A 14,608-nucleotide genomic window follows, 5' to 3' on the forward strand; every position below is an offset into this window, starting at 1 on the left:
TTCTCCAGCTTTATGAAACTGATTCTTATTTCCTCCATTCCCAAAATTCAACCTCAAAATCTCTGGATACTATATGGTAACCTGTTTCTTTCTTCTTCTCCCATCCACAGTTACTGAGCTCCCGCTGTTATAATTCCTTCCCTGCCTTCCAAGAGCCCTCCTAAGATTGAAGCAGTCATTCCTCAACTGAGCCTGTCCCTGCTCCAGGGCCTTTGCACTGCTGTCCCCTTTCGCCTCAGTGTTCACCCGTCTACACGGTTCTTGCTCCCTGATTGCCTTTAGATTTTTGTTGATGTTATGTCCTTAGTGACGCCTTCCTTGAATTCTTGATTTGAAATTACATTTTCACCCTCTATTCTTTTATCTGCCCTGTTTTTCTCCATAGCATGTATAGGCATCTGGCATACACTAATTAATTAATTAACTCATTTACTTACTTCCCCTCACCCGGCAACACCTCTGTCCCCGTGGGTCTCACCCAACTGGAATGTCAGCTCTGGGAGCAGAGATTTTGTGTTACTGCCTCCCAAACTGGAGTCTGGTACTTCCTAGGTGGGTAATGTTGAGTGAGTGTTTAATGAACTCCAGGTACTAGTTGACTTACTAGTTAGTCACATAACTTTTTTTTTTTTTTATTTGATTGTGTGGGGTATTAGTTGTGGCATGTGGGATCTAGTTCCGTCACCAGGGATTGAACCCAGGCCCCCTACATTGGGAGCTTGGACCTTACCTACTGGACCACCAGAGAAGTCTCCAGCCATGTAACTTTTAAGTGGTGGGTCAAAGATGAATTCAGACCATCTTCCTCTGGCTCTGAACTGTGGGTCTAGTCTGCTTCCGATGACAGGTTTATATAATTCATAGGTGTATGTGTGTCAGGGCTGTTTTATTAACCCTGTGCCATGGATCTACTGCTTGTGGGGAAGGATGAAGGCATGCGCAGGTTTGGTCCCTCACCTTGGCCTTGGCCTCAAGAAATCATATTTCTATCAAATAGGAAATAAGCTTTTTGGGAACACCTGGGTGAATTACAATATTGGAATGGGTATTTTTTTGTTTTTGTTTAAAGGGGTCAAGTATTAAAGAGGCTAGCCTCGCCATGGCTCGGGAGGGAAGATATTGACTTTATAGGGTGGCAGGCCAAGATCTGGGGAACTAAAAGCTGGGTGGGGCACATTGGATGTGGCAGCTCTTGAGACTGGGGAGAAAGTCTTTTTAGGAGAGTGGATGAAAGGGAGCAAACTACAGTAAAGTTAGTATTTGGATACTTGGAACTGTTCTAATGCATCCTAGGTGCTCAGTTGGCTATTTCTCTTCTGTTTATATACTTTAAAAAAATCTTTTTATTTTGAAATAATTTGAAACTTCAAGTACTTCAGTATACTCTTTACCTGAATGTATAATTTTCACAAATTTTCTTTATCATTATATATGTACTATAACCTATCTTTTTCAGAACCATTGGAGAGTCATAAACAATACGACTCTTTATCTCTTAATATTATAGTGTATATTTCCCAAGAACATTATCTTAGCCATGACATAATGATCAAATTCAGGAAATTTAACATGACACTATACTTTCGTCTGAAGTCTATATTCTGAAGTTGTGGATTGTCCCAACAATGCACTTTTGCCCCTTCCAGTATGAGACTCTAGTCCCAGATCATGTATTACATTTTGTTGTCATGTCTTTTTGTCTCCTTTATTCTAAGATAATTCCAAGACTTCCCTGGTGTTCCAGTAGTTAAGACTCTGAGCTTCTAACAGAGGAGTTTGATTCCTGGCTGGAGAACTAAGATCCCACATGCTGTGTCGCATGGCCAAAGACTTAATTAATTAATTAATTAAAATAGTTCCTCAGCCTTTCTTTGTCATTAGCTTTGACATTTTATCAAAATACAGGCCAGTTGTATTATAGAATGTTCATCAACTTGTTTTTTCCGGCTGCTTCCTCATAGCTGAATTCAGGTTATGCATTCTAAGCTGTAATATGATTTGCCATGTGTGTCCTTTTCAGAGAAGCACATCATAAGGTCTATAATGTCCATCTGCTCCTTATTGGTGATGTAATTTTCATCAAGGTGAAAAGTGGTCAAGGTGGTATCTGGTTTCTCCATGGCATAGTTACTATTATTCCCTTTGCAACTAATCATCTGAGGAGACATTCTGAGATTTTGCAAATATCCTGTTCCTCTTAATATTTTCCCCACCTAGACTTAGCATCCTCTCATAAATCTTGCCAAGCCAACTTTTAGTATAATGGTGGCCAAATGGTAGTTCTGTAACTCCAACACTCCCTCCACTTTTACAATTTGGGATCTGTATGGGACTATAAAGAAGAGCCCTCCCTTCTCCTTGCTCATTTAGTCATCTATATTTTTTCAACATGGACCCTTGTTTTATTCAGTAATTTCTAATCCATTTCTATCTTTCCTTATTTTTTAATGCTCAAATTGTCCCAGTTTGACCATAGAGAGCTCCTTTTACCTGGCTCCCAGGTCCTTTAGATATGTCTTAAAACAAAACCAAAAACACACAACTTTTGCTTCTGGCACAGCAAAAACTTTGTCCCTTCTCTGCACAGTCTTGCAATCTGCAAGGAGCCCTGATTCCTTTTAGTGGAGAGCGGCATTTAGAAACCACAACATAGGCACAGGTGTGTTCATTGATACTGGATATATTCATGTACTCTTAAAATGTATATTAACATCCTTAGGAGCTCCTAACCCATCTTAACTGTGCTAAGGGAAACAAAGGACCAGAGCTTTAAAGGGGGGAGTGATGTACCCCGGGAGCGGGCACGGGAACGGCAGAGAGAATGGATTGATAACCTAGGATGATAGTGGGTGAGGTGAGGTACAGAGTTGGGGTGCTTACTTTATCTCTTTTTTTCTTTTTGCATTTTTAAAAAATTAATTTATCTATTTGGCTGCACCAGGTCTTATTTGCAGCATTCAGGATCTTTAGCTGTGGCAAATGGGATCTAGTTCCCCAACCAGGGATTGAACCTAGGCCCTCTGCATTGGGAGCATGGAGTCTTAGCCACCAGACCACCAGGGAAGACCTCTTGCATTTTTTAAATCTTTAAAAAATTTTTAAAAAAATTAGAGTATAATTGCTTTACAATGTTGTGTTAGTTTTTGCTGTATAACAATATGAATCAGCTATATGTATACATATATTCCCTCTCTCTTGAGCCTCCCTTCAATTCCCCACATCTCACCATGATTCATCTCTTTTTTAGAGAGTTTTTTTTTTTTTTTAATGTTAAGTGAAGAACCTTGCCAATTGGGTTTTGTATAAAGTGTCAATTCTCTTACACACCCTGGTTTAGCATTTGCAGTACAAGTGTTACAGAATTTTCTGTCTTAGAGTTGAGAGGCTAGCACAGGAACTCATCTGGTACAACCTCCGTCTGTAGGTGGATTTTTAAAACCCTTATTTTACAAATAAGGCAGCTGAGGCTGAGCAAAGCTCAGATTCTTAACAAGGTCATGAAAGTGTCTCTTAAGCAGAGGATGTATTTTGTTCTAAAGAGGAATATCATTTGTTTGTATAAGCCACCATCTCTTTAATTTTATTCCCCCAGTGCAATAGTTTTGTACTTTCTTTAGTTCTTGAGATCCAGTTTCTGCCTGTTAGAAGAATCCGGTAGTCTGATGGCCTAGTTTTGAAAATTTCCTGAAGTTCATTTTTAGCAAATTCTCTGGTGCCAACATAATGAGCTTGCACATTTCCTTAGTTTGTAGCCTGTTATTTTTAGCTCTTTCTTATTACCATATACATTTTAAAGTTGGCTCAGAGGTTTAAGTGTTTTTACTGTCAACTGGAGGTGTTGTGGTGCTGTTCCCTTCTGCTACATACTGTCACACATCAATGCTGAGACAGGGCCATGTCCTGAATGGAATTTTGATTACAATGGAAGCTTTGATTACTACAGAGCTCAAGTAATCAAGACAATGTGGGCTACAGGATAGACATGCAGGTCAATGGAATAGACTGAGAATCTAGAAATAAACCCTCACATTTGCACTCAATTGATTTTCAACAGTGATGCCAAGACAATTCATTAGGGGAAAGAATAGTCTTTTTCAATAAATGATGCTGGGACAACTGGATATCCATGTGCAGAATTTAACCCCTTTGTCACATTATACACAAAAATTAACTCCTAACAGATCATAGAACTAAATGTAAGACTTGTGCTGTGCTTAGTCGTGTCCAACTTTTTGTGACCCCTTGGACTATAGCCCCCCAGGCTCCTCTGTCCATGGGGATTCTCCAGGCAAGAATACTGGAGCCATGCCCTCCTCCAGAGGATCTTCCCAATCCTGGGATCGAACCCAGTGTCTCCCACATTGCAAACGGTTTCTTTACCGTCGGAGCCAGCACGGAAGCCAAAGAATACAGGAGTGGGTAGCCTATCCCTTCTCCAGGGGATCTTCCCAACCTAGGAATCAAATCGAGGTCTCCTGCATATAGGGTGGTTCTTTACCACCTGAGCTACGAAATGTAAGAGCTAAAACTATGAAGCTCTGGGAAGAAAATGGAGGAGTAAATCTTTGTGAGCTTGGGGTAGGCAAACACTTCTTACATATGACACCAAAGCACAAGCAACCAAAGAAAAAAATAGATAATTTTTCTTTTTCTTAGCAAAATTTAAAAGTTTTGTACTTCAAAGTTTGTGCGTCAAGGAGGTAAAAAGAGCCTAAAGAATGGAAGAAGATATTTGAAGTCGTATATCTGAAAGGGTATATATCTAGAGTAGATGAAAAATTCTTACAACTCAATAATAAAAGACAAATAACTCACTTTAAAAATGGGCAAGAATTGGGACTTCCCTAGTGGTCCAGTGGCTAAGACTTTGCGTTCTCAATGCAAAGGGCCTGGGTTAGATCCCTAGTCAGGGAACTAGATTCCACATGCTACAACTAAAGATCCTGTGAGTCACAACCAAGACTGAAGATTCTGCTTGCTGCACTTAAGACATGGTGCAGCCAAAAAAAAAAAAACAAGGGATCTGAATATACATTTCTCCAAAGAAGATACATAAATGGCTAATAAGCTTATGATGAAATGCTCAACATCATCAATTATCAGGGAGCAAGATACCACTTCATACCCACTAAGATGGCTATAATTAAAAAGAGAAATAGCAAGTGTTGGTGAGGATATGGAGAAATTGGAGCCTCCTACACTTCTGATGGGACTATAACCTGGTGCAGCCCCTTTAGAAAACAACTGCCTGAAGCTGGAGAGTTTAGAGGGAATGGATACAAGATTTTTTGAGACAGTGATGAAAATGTACTAAAATTAATGAATTCTGGTGACGGTTGCACAAATCTGTGAATGTACTAAAATTATTAATTTCTACCTTTTTAAAGTGAATAAACTGAATGGTATGTGAATTATATTTGAATAAAGTTGATGAAAAACTCATCTACACATATCCTTCTCTCTAAATCAGGGGCAAGGCAAAGATGTCCACATTCACTCATTCTATTTAAAGTTGTGCTAGAGGTTAGAAAAATAGAGGACATAGCAATTGGAAGGGAAAAAGAAAAAATTATCTTTATTTTCAGGTGATAGAATATGTAGAATATTCTGATGAAGCTGAAAAATGCTACTATTAATAGACCTAGTTTAGCAAGATTACAAGGCACAAGATACAAAATTCAGAAATTAATTTTCTATATACTAGCAACAATCGGAAATTGAAATGAAAAGACAGTATCACTCACAATATCACCAAAAAATGAGATACTTAGGGACAACTCTGACTTAAGTTGTGGAAATTCTATACACTGAAAACTAGAAATATTGCTAAGAGAAATTAAGCAAGGTTAAATGGAGAGGTATACCATGTTTATGGATTGAAAGACACAGTATTGCTGACGTAGCAGTTCTCCTCAAACTGATCTAGAAAGTGTAATCTCAATCAAAATCCTAGCATAATTTTTGTAGAAATTAACAGTTGATTCAAAAATTCATGTGGAGGGACTTCCCTGGTTGTCCAGTGGTTAAGAATCTGCCTGCCAATGCAGAGGACATGGGTTTGATTCTTGATCCATGAAGATCTCACATGCTTCAGAGCAGCTAATCCTGTGTGCCACAACTAGTGAGCCCACGCATCGCAACTACTGAAGCCTGCATGCCTAGAGCTCGTGTTCTGCAACAAGAGAAGCCACTGCAACTAGAGAGTAACCCCTGCTCGCTGCAACTAGAGAAAGCCAGAAAGACAGTATGGTATTAGCATAATAATAGATCAATGGGACAGAAATCAGAGTCCAGAAATAGATCCATACATATAGGATCAGTTGGTTTATGACAAAGTTGCAAAGGCAATACAGTGGAGAACTTAGTCTTTCAACAAATGGAACAACCGGCTGCTTATATACAAAGTTAAGTATCTCCTGCTCTTAATATGTGAGAAAATCTCATGCACTGATGGTGAACATGTAAATGACTCCAAGTCTAGCTATCCTGGAGAACTTCTGGCTGCTCTTAGTAAATTTAGTAAAATTAAATATGTTTTAAAAACTAATTCCTAGGAAATCCCAAAGAGAACCCCAGTCTCCTCAGGCCCATGCTAAATGTCCACTGCAGGGACTTCCCTGGTGGTCCAGTGGTTGACTTTGCCTTCCAGTGCAAGGTTTGATCCCTGCTCGGGGAGCTAAGATCCCATGTGCCTTGCAGCTGGAAAACCAAAACATACAGCAGAAGCAATATTGTAACAAATTTAATAAAGACTTTAAAATGGTCCACATCCAAAATAAATGTCCACTACTAAATGTCCAAGGAGGGCTTCCCTGGTGACTCAGATGGTAAAGTGTCTATCTGCAATTCGGGAGACCTGGGTTTGATCCCTGGGTTGGGAAAATCCCCTGGAGAAAGTGGCAGCCCACTCCAATACTCTTGCCTGGAAAATCCCATGGATGAAGGAACCTGATAGTCTACAGTCCATGGGGTTGCAAAGAGTCGGACACGACTGAGCAGCTTCACATCAGTGTCCAAGAGACATATATAAAACGCGGTGCATAAGTATGATGGAAGGAACTGTCAGCAGAAATTAACTAAATTTACTTGTAACCTTGGTGGAGGAGGTGGCCTGGATAGAGCCCAGCTGTGTACAAGTGTCAGTGTTAAGAACAAATGGGAGAACCCAATGTAAGATGAGGTGCTGATACCTCCCTGAACCTGGATTACTTTCTTTGCCCCCCAAAACAGTATCATTTTGAAGAAGATGAAGGAAGAAGGCTTGGTTTGGTATATTCTAACACAGTGGTTGTCACATTGTGGTTCCTGGATCAGCAGCAATAGTGTTCTCTGGAAACTGGTTAGTAATGCAAATACTTAAGCCCCACCCTAGACCACATGAATCAGAAATTCCTGGGATGAGGTTCAACCATCCATATTTACAAGCCCTGGAGATGATTCTAATACATGCTCGAATTTGAGAACCACCGTTCTAAGGGAATTTTTTACTCCCATCTCGGAACACTTTTCTGTCTTTGGCCATATTGCTGCTGGGGCCAGTGGGCAGGGTATGCAAATGTAGGCTTGGACTTGGCATTAGTCTGGGGAAGGCCTGGTGTGGAGACAGGTGAGGAGTTTCCTCATTCTCACCTCACAGGAGCCTGGAGAGCAGCTTTGGAGAGCCCTGGAGCAGAGGTCAGGATGGTGGGCATATTTTAAGGGCATGACTCAGAGGGCCTTGGCCCTACAGGAATGAGATCATTACAGCTGGTCTTGCCCACCAGACAGCGCAGGAACCACTGAAGAGGTATGTGACAACTCAAGAAAATATTAGGAGCAGCTAAAAAGATTCAAGTAGTGTACTAAAAATTTACTTTCTGAAACTAAAACTATTATCTTCAACAACAACAAGAATCAGCATATTTATTGAAAGAAAGAAGTCTGTTCACCGCCGGTACTCAAATTAGTGGCTTGGCAGAACAAGTGGAAAAATATTTCAAAGCACAGAGCAAATAATACAAAGAAATGGAAATAATGAGGAAAATATGAGACTTGGAGAATGGACCCAGTAATCCTAACATTCAAATATATTAGTTCCAAAAAAAAAAAAAAAAAGGCATAAAAGAAGGAGAGGCAGTAATTTAAAAATAGGATATTTTGCTGACCCGAAGAAAGTTCTGCCTTGCAGACTGAAAGGGCACATAGGAAGATACAAAAAGAGAAGGGAGACATCTATGCTTGGAACTCCTGAAGTCCAAGATTAAAGAAAGACATTTTCAAGTATCTAGACAGAAAGAACAAGTTATCTACAAAGCAAAAAGGATCAGATTGACACAGAACTTTTCATCTGCAGCACTGAAATCTAACAGTGCATATATACTGAGAGAAAAGGATGGCTACCCCGGAATCTCATACCCAGCTGAGGAAGCATTCAACTGTTAGTGCAAAAGAAAGATACATGGAGATACAAAGGATTCAGAGGGTATATCAATTCCATTTCTCACCTGAGGAAAATACTCAAGAAAATTTTGGTTAGAGAACAGAGAAGTAAAGATAGGGGAAGATGAAAAAGAGAAAGAACAAATCTGGTAAAATATTATACTGCTAAATGTTTATGGAGATTGATAGGCATCTAATTATATCTAGAACCATAAATATACTATTTCAGCAAAACCTAGGAATCAGAAGCAGAGTGAAAGAGGTAAGTAAAAGAATTCTAAAGGTCTCTTTCATTGAGGTGAAAGTGACAGGAAATAAAACACATTAATGAAAGAAATAATTGGTATATTTTCAAATAATGGTAAAGAAATACATATTTGATTATCAGTGCTGGAAAGGAAGATTACTATCAAAGGAATGGAGAAGTATAGTATTAATAGAACTTTCAAAATAGCAAGGAAGGAGAGGAAATGGAATGAATAACTACTTGCTCAAAATAGCAATAACATAGAAAGATCGAAGAACAATAAAATATAATGAAATCTGGGGCTTCCCTGGTGGTCCAGTGGCCAGAACTTCGTGCTTGCACTGCAGGGGGCGCATGTTCGATTCCTGGTAGGAGAATGAAGACCTTGAATGAGGCCACGTGTAGCCAAAAAAAGAAAAAAAGAGATGAAATCAAATGTGCCATTCATTCCACTTGTGGAATCATAATTAATTCAGAAGAACACAGAGAAGAGGCAAAAGGGAACAAAGAACAGATGGGACAAATAGAAAACAATAGAAAGATGGTAGACTTAAACCATATCAATAATCACACTAAGTGTAAATTGTTGAAGGACTTCCCCGATGGAACAGTGGGTAGGAATTAGCCTGCCAATGCAGGGAACACGGGTCCAGTGCCTAGTCTGGGAAGATTCCACATGCCGTGAAGCAACTAAAGCCTGTATGCCACAACGACTAAGCTCATGCTCACTAGAGCCTGTGCTCTGCAACAAGAGAAACCACAGCAATGAGAGGCCTGTGCACTGCAACTAGAGAAAGCCCACAGGCAGCAGCGAAGACCCAGTGCAACCATAAATAAGTAGATAATAGTAAAATAAATGTAAATGGCTTAAGCATTGCAATTTAAAGACAAATATTATTACATGTGATTAAAAAGGCAAGACCCAACTATATTCTACTTACAAGAAACCTGTTTTAAAGAAACAAATACATTAAAAATAGAATGATGAAAAAAGTAGAATGATGGAAGAAGGTATAGCTTGTTAACAGTAATTGGAAGAAAGGCAGTGTGATTATAATATTAGATGAGATAGATTTCAAAGCAAAGTATTTTACAAGGGATAAAAAGATGTTTTATAATGATAAAGAGGCCATTTCATTAAAAGAGCATGACCTAATGTTTATGTACTTCCAAAACGAGCTTCTCAGACTCAGATAAAACAGTTAATAGCAGTTACCAGTGAAGGGGGAGGGTCAGGATAGGGGTGGAGGAGTGGGAGGTACAGACTATCGGGTATAAGGTAGGCTCAAGGATGTTGTCAACATGAGGAATACAGCCAATGTTTTGTAATAACTGTAAATGGAAAGTAACCTTTAAAAATTGTGTAACAATTTAAAAAGAACTTCAAAAATATGTGAAACTAAAACCAAATATAAAAATCCACAATTATTTTATCATCTCTCTTTCAGTAATTGATAGAACATTTGAAAAGTCAGTAAGGACATAGAAAATTGAACAATAACAGTAAATAATTTGACCTAATTGATATTTATAGATACTCTACCCAAGTGGAGTATTGTTTCCAAGTGCCCACTAGACATTTACAAGATAGGCCACATTCTGGACAGTAAAACGAGTCTCAGTAAGTTTAAAACAATGCCAATCAAACAAAGTATGTTCTCTGATCAAAATGATTTAAATTAGAAATATAAAACAGAGGGACTCCCCTGGTGGTACAGTGGTTAAAAATCTGCCTTGCAGTGTGGGGGACATGGGTTCAATCGCTGGTCCAGGAAGATCCCACATGCCACGGAATGACTAAGCCCGTACACCAGAGCTGCTGAGCCCACGTGCCACAGCTACTGAAGCCTGTGCGCCTGGAGCCTATGCTTCACAGCGAGAGAAGTCACTGCAAAGAGAAGCCCTTGTGCCCCAGCTAGAAATAGCCTGCATGCAACAACAAAGACCCAGCACAGCCAAAATAAATAAACATTAAGATATATTTAAAAAAAATAAAACAGATATCTGGAAAGTCCCCTAAATATCAGGAAACGAAGGCACATACTTCAAAACCACCCACAGACCAAAGATGAAAAGTGAAAATATGAAGTATTAATATTTTGAACTGGATGAAACATCCAGATTTGTGGGAGGCACTTAAAGCACTGCTTGGAAAGAAAGTTGCACACCAAACACCTATATCATGAAGAAAAAGAGGTTTCAAAGACCTCAGCTTTTGCCTTAAGATATTGGAAAGAAGAGAAAATTAAGCCCAAAGTAAGAAACAAGGGAGTTAAAAAGATCATAGCAGAAATCAGTGAAGTAGGAAACAGAAAAACAATAGAGAAACTCAGTGCACCCAAAAAGTGGTTTTTTGTGTGAAGATGAATAAAATTGATAAACCGAAGTCATACATTATCAAGGAAAAAAAAAAAGAACACCCAGCTACCAACATCAAAAATGAAAGAACTTCCCTGGTGGTCCAGTGGTCAAGGCTCCATGCTCCCAATGCAGGGGGCATGGGTTTGATCCCTGGTGGGGAGATCCCACATGCCTGCTTGCCCCTTGGCATGGCCAAAAAAAAAGACAATAAATGCAAGAATGGACGTAACCACAAATGTAAACAGATATGGAAAAGGATGAAGGAATATTATGAATAAAATTTTGCTCATAAATTAAAAAAAATGCTTATGTATTTGGCTGTATCAGGTCTTAGTTGCAGCACTTGAGACCTTCCTTGTGGCCCACAGGCTCTCTAGTTGTAGTGTGCAGGCTTGGAGCACACAGGCTCAGTAGTTTGGGCATACTGGCTTAGTTGCCCTGCGGCACCTGGGATCTTAGTTTCCTGACCAGGGATCGAACTGGTGTCCTCTGAATTGCATGGCAGATTCTTAACTACTGGACCACCAGGAAAGTCCTGAATTTTGCCCCTAAATTTGACAATACAGATGAAATGGACAATTTCACAAACTACTAGAGCTCAGGTAAGAGGAAATAGGTAGCCTGAAAAACCCTAAATATATTTAAGAACTTGAATTTTGAAAACCCCTTTCCAAAGAAAACTCTGGTCTCTGGTGGCTTTACTGCTGAACTCTACCATACATTTAATTTTTTAAAATGGCACTTCTACAAACTCAGAAAATCAGTGAAGGGAATATTTCCCAACTAATTCTGAGGCCAGAATTGTACTCATATCAAAATAAAGGAGTTACAAGAAAATTACAGATCAATAGTTCCTGAGAACAGAGATGCAAAATTATTTTTAAAATTTAGTAAGTAGAAACAAATGATACATTTAAAAATGTATCAGCATTAAGTAGGATCTGTTCCAGAATGTTAACTCAATGTAATTTACATACTGAAAGTTTAAAAAAGGAAAAAAATATGATCATCTCAGTAGATGCAGAAAAAGCATTTGACAAAATTAAACATCCATTTATTTTTATTTTATATTTTGGCCATGACACATGGCTTGCAGAATCCTGGTTCCCTGACCAGGGATTGAACCCAAGCCCACAGCAGTGAAAGCATTGAGTCCTAACTACTGGACTGCCAGGGAATTTCCTAAACATCCACTTCTGGCAGGAAAAAAAAAAAAGAAAAACTCTTAGCAAACTAGAAACAAAAAGGAACTTTCTAAACTTCATAAAGGGTATCCATGAAAAACCTACAGCTAACATTAATATGAAAATCTGAATGCTTCTCCCTGAGATCAAGGCAAAGATGTCTGCTGTCATTACTTCTTTCCAACACTGGAGGGTCTAGGTAGTGCAATAAGGCAAGAAAAAGAAATAAAAGGCATTAACATTGGAAAGGAAGAAAGAAAATTATCTATTTGCTGATGACATGACCATCTCTGTAGAAAATCCTTTGGAGTCTTCCAAAGTAAGCAACTCCTAGAAATAATTAGTACATTTAACAAGGTTTAAAGATACAAGGATAATACTCAAAAATCAGTTGGTTGGGACTTCCCTGGTGGTCCACTGGCTAAGAATCTACCTGCCAAGGCAGGGGACACAGATGTGATCTCTAGTCGGGGAGTTTAGATTCCCACACCTGGGGGGCCAACTAAGCCCCTGTGCCCCAACTACTGAGCCTGCACGCCATAGAGCCTGTGCTTCACAGTGAGAAGCCACTGCAATGAGAAGCCTGTGCATCACAGCTAGAGAGGAGCCCTGCTCACTGAAATGAGAGAAAGCCCACGCTCAGCAATGAAGACCCAGGGCAGCCAAAAAAAAAAAAAAAAAGTTAACTTTACTATAGTAGCAATTAACAATCAGAAATTGTAATTAAAAATATCATTAAAACATATGAAATACTTAGGGGAGATTCTGACAAAATGTGCAAATCCTGTGCACTAAAAACTACAAAAATGTTACTGCAATAAAATAGAGAAGACATCAATAAATGGAGAGATATAGTATATCAATGGATGGGAAGACTTAATTTTGTTAAGATGTCAATTTTATCCATATTGGTCTACAGCTATAATGTGTAATTCCAATCAAAATCCCAGCAGACTTTTCTTCTTTTTTTAAGAGAAACTTAGAAGCCAATTCTAAAGTTTATAATGAAAATTCAAAGGACTTCAAATAGGCAAAATGACTGAAGAAGGTTGAATGACTTACACTACCTGTTTTCAAGACATTATAAAGCTACAGTTAAAAAAAAAAAAAAGCTACAGTAATCATGAAAGTGTGGTGCTGGTGTAAAGAAAGACCAAATAAATAATTGGAACATAATAGAAGGTTAAGAAATTGAACTATAATTGCAAAGTCAAATGCAATGAAAATCACAGCAGTGAAAGCATCAAACCCTAACCCTTAGACTACCAAGGAACTCCCTAAATGTCCATTTTATAGCTATGGAAGCTGAAGCTCATGAAGTTAAAAGATTTGGCTACGTCTGGATAGGAGGTTCTTCTCCTGGGTCCTCTGAAGGAAAGGAGGCCAGCTATGTGCTCTCTGAAAACGTGCTGGAGATTGCCAGGATTAGAAGGATGAAAGGGCTGTAGAAATTTGATCTGAAGGAGGAGAGGTAGAAGGAGGAGTGATTTGAGTTTTGGGCAGATTGGGGTGGCATAGAAAAGATGAGGAGGATATCACTCAGCCCCTCCCATCACAAAGTCCTGCCTTTGCAGGCACACTCTTCAATCATGCCTGTCAAAAGTGGGTCGTCAACCTGTTGTTCAGTTGCTAAGTCATGTGTGACTCCTTCTTATCCCACGGACTGCAGCGCTCCAGGCTTCCCTGTCCTTCACTATCTCCTGGAGTTTGCTCAAACTCATGTCCATTGAGTTGGTGATGCCATCCAACCATCTCGTCCTCTGTTACCTCCTTCTGCCCTCAATTTTCCCCAGGATCAGGGTCTTTTCCAATGAGTTGGCTCTTCACATCAGGTGACCAAAGTATTGGAGCTTCAGCTTTAGCATCTGTCCATCCAATGAATATTCAGGGTTGATTTCCTTTAGAATTGATTGGTTTGGTCACCATGTACACAGTGCTATGTTTAAGATGGATAACCAACGAGGACCTATTACATAGCACAGAGAACTCTGCCCAATGCCATACAGCAACCGTAAAATGGAGGGGAGTTGGATACATGTACATGTATAGCTGAGTTGCTTTGTTGTTCACCTGGAACTATCACAAAAGGCTATACTCCAGTATAAAATAAAAGTTTTTAAAAAAAATGAGTCTTCACACAGAGAACAGACTTGTGGTTGCCAAGGAGGTGGGTGGGTTGGGGAGGGATGGACTGGGGGTTTGGGAATAGTAGATGTGAACTATTATATATAGAATGAACAAACAACAAGACACTACTATATAACACAGGGAACTATGCTCAATGTCCTAGGATAAACCCTAATGGAAAAGAATATAATTTGAGTTTTGGGCACACACGCACACACACACACACATATAAAAAGAAGTCACTTTGTTGTACAGCAAAAATTAACACAAC

This window comes from Dama dama, chromosome 3, assembly GCF_033118175.1.
Source record: "Dama dama isolate Ldn47 chromosome 3, ASM3311817v1, whole genome shotgun sequence".
Lineage (NCBI taxonomy): Eukaryota > Metazoa > Chordata > Mammalia > Artiodactyla > Cervidae > Dama > Dama dama.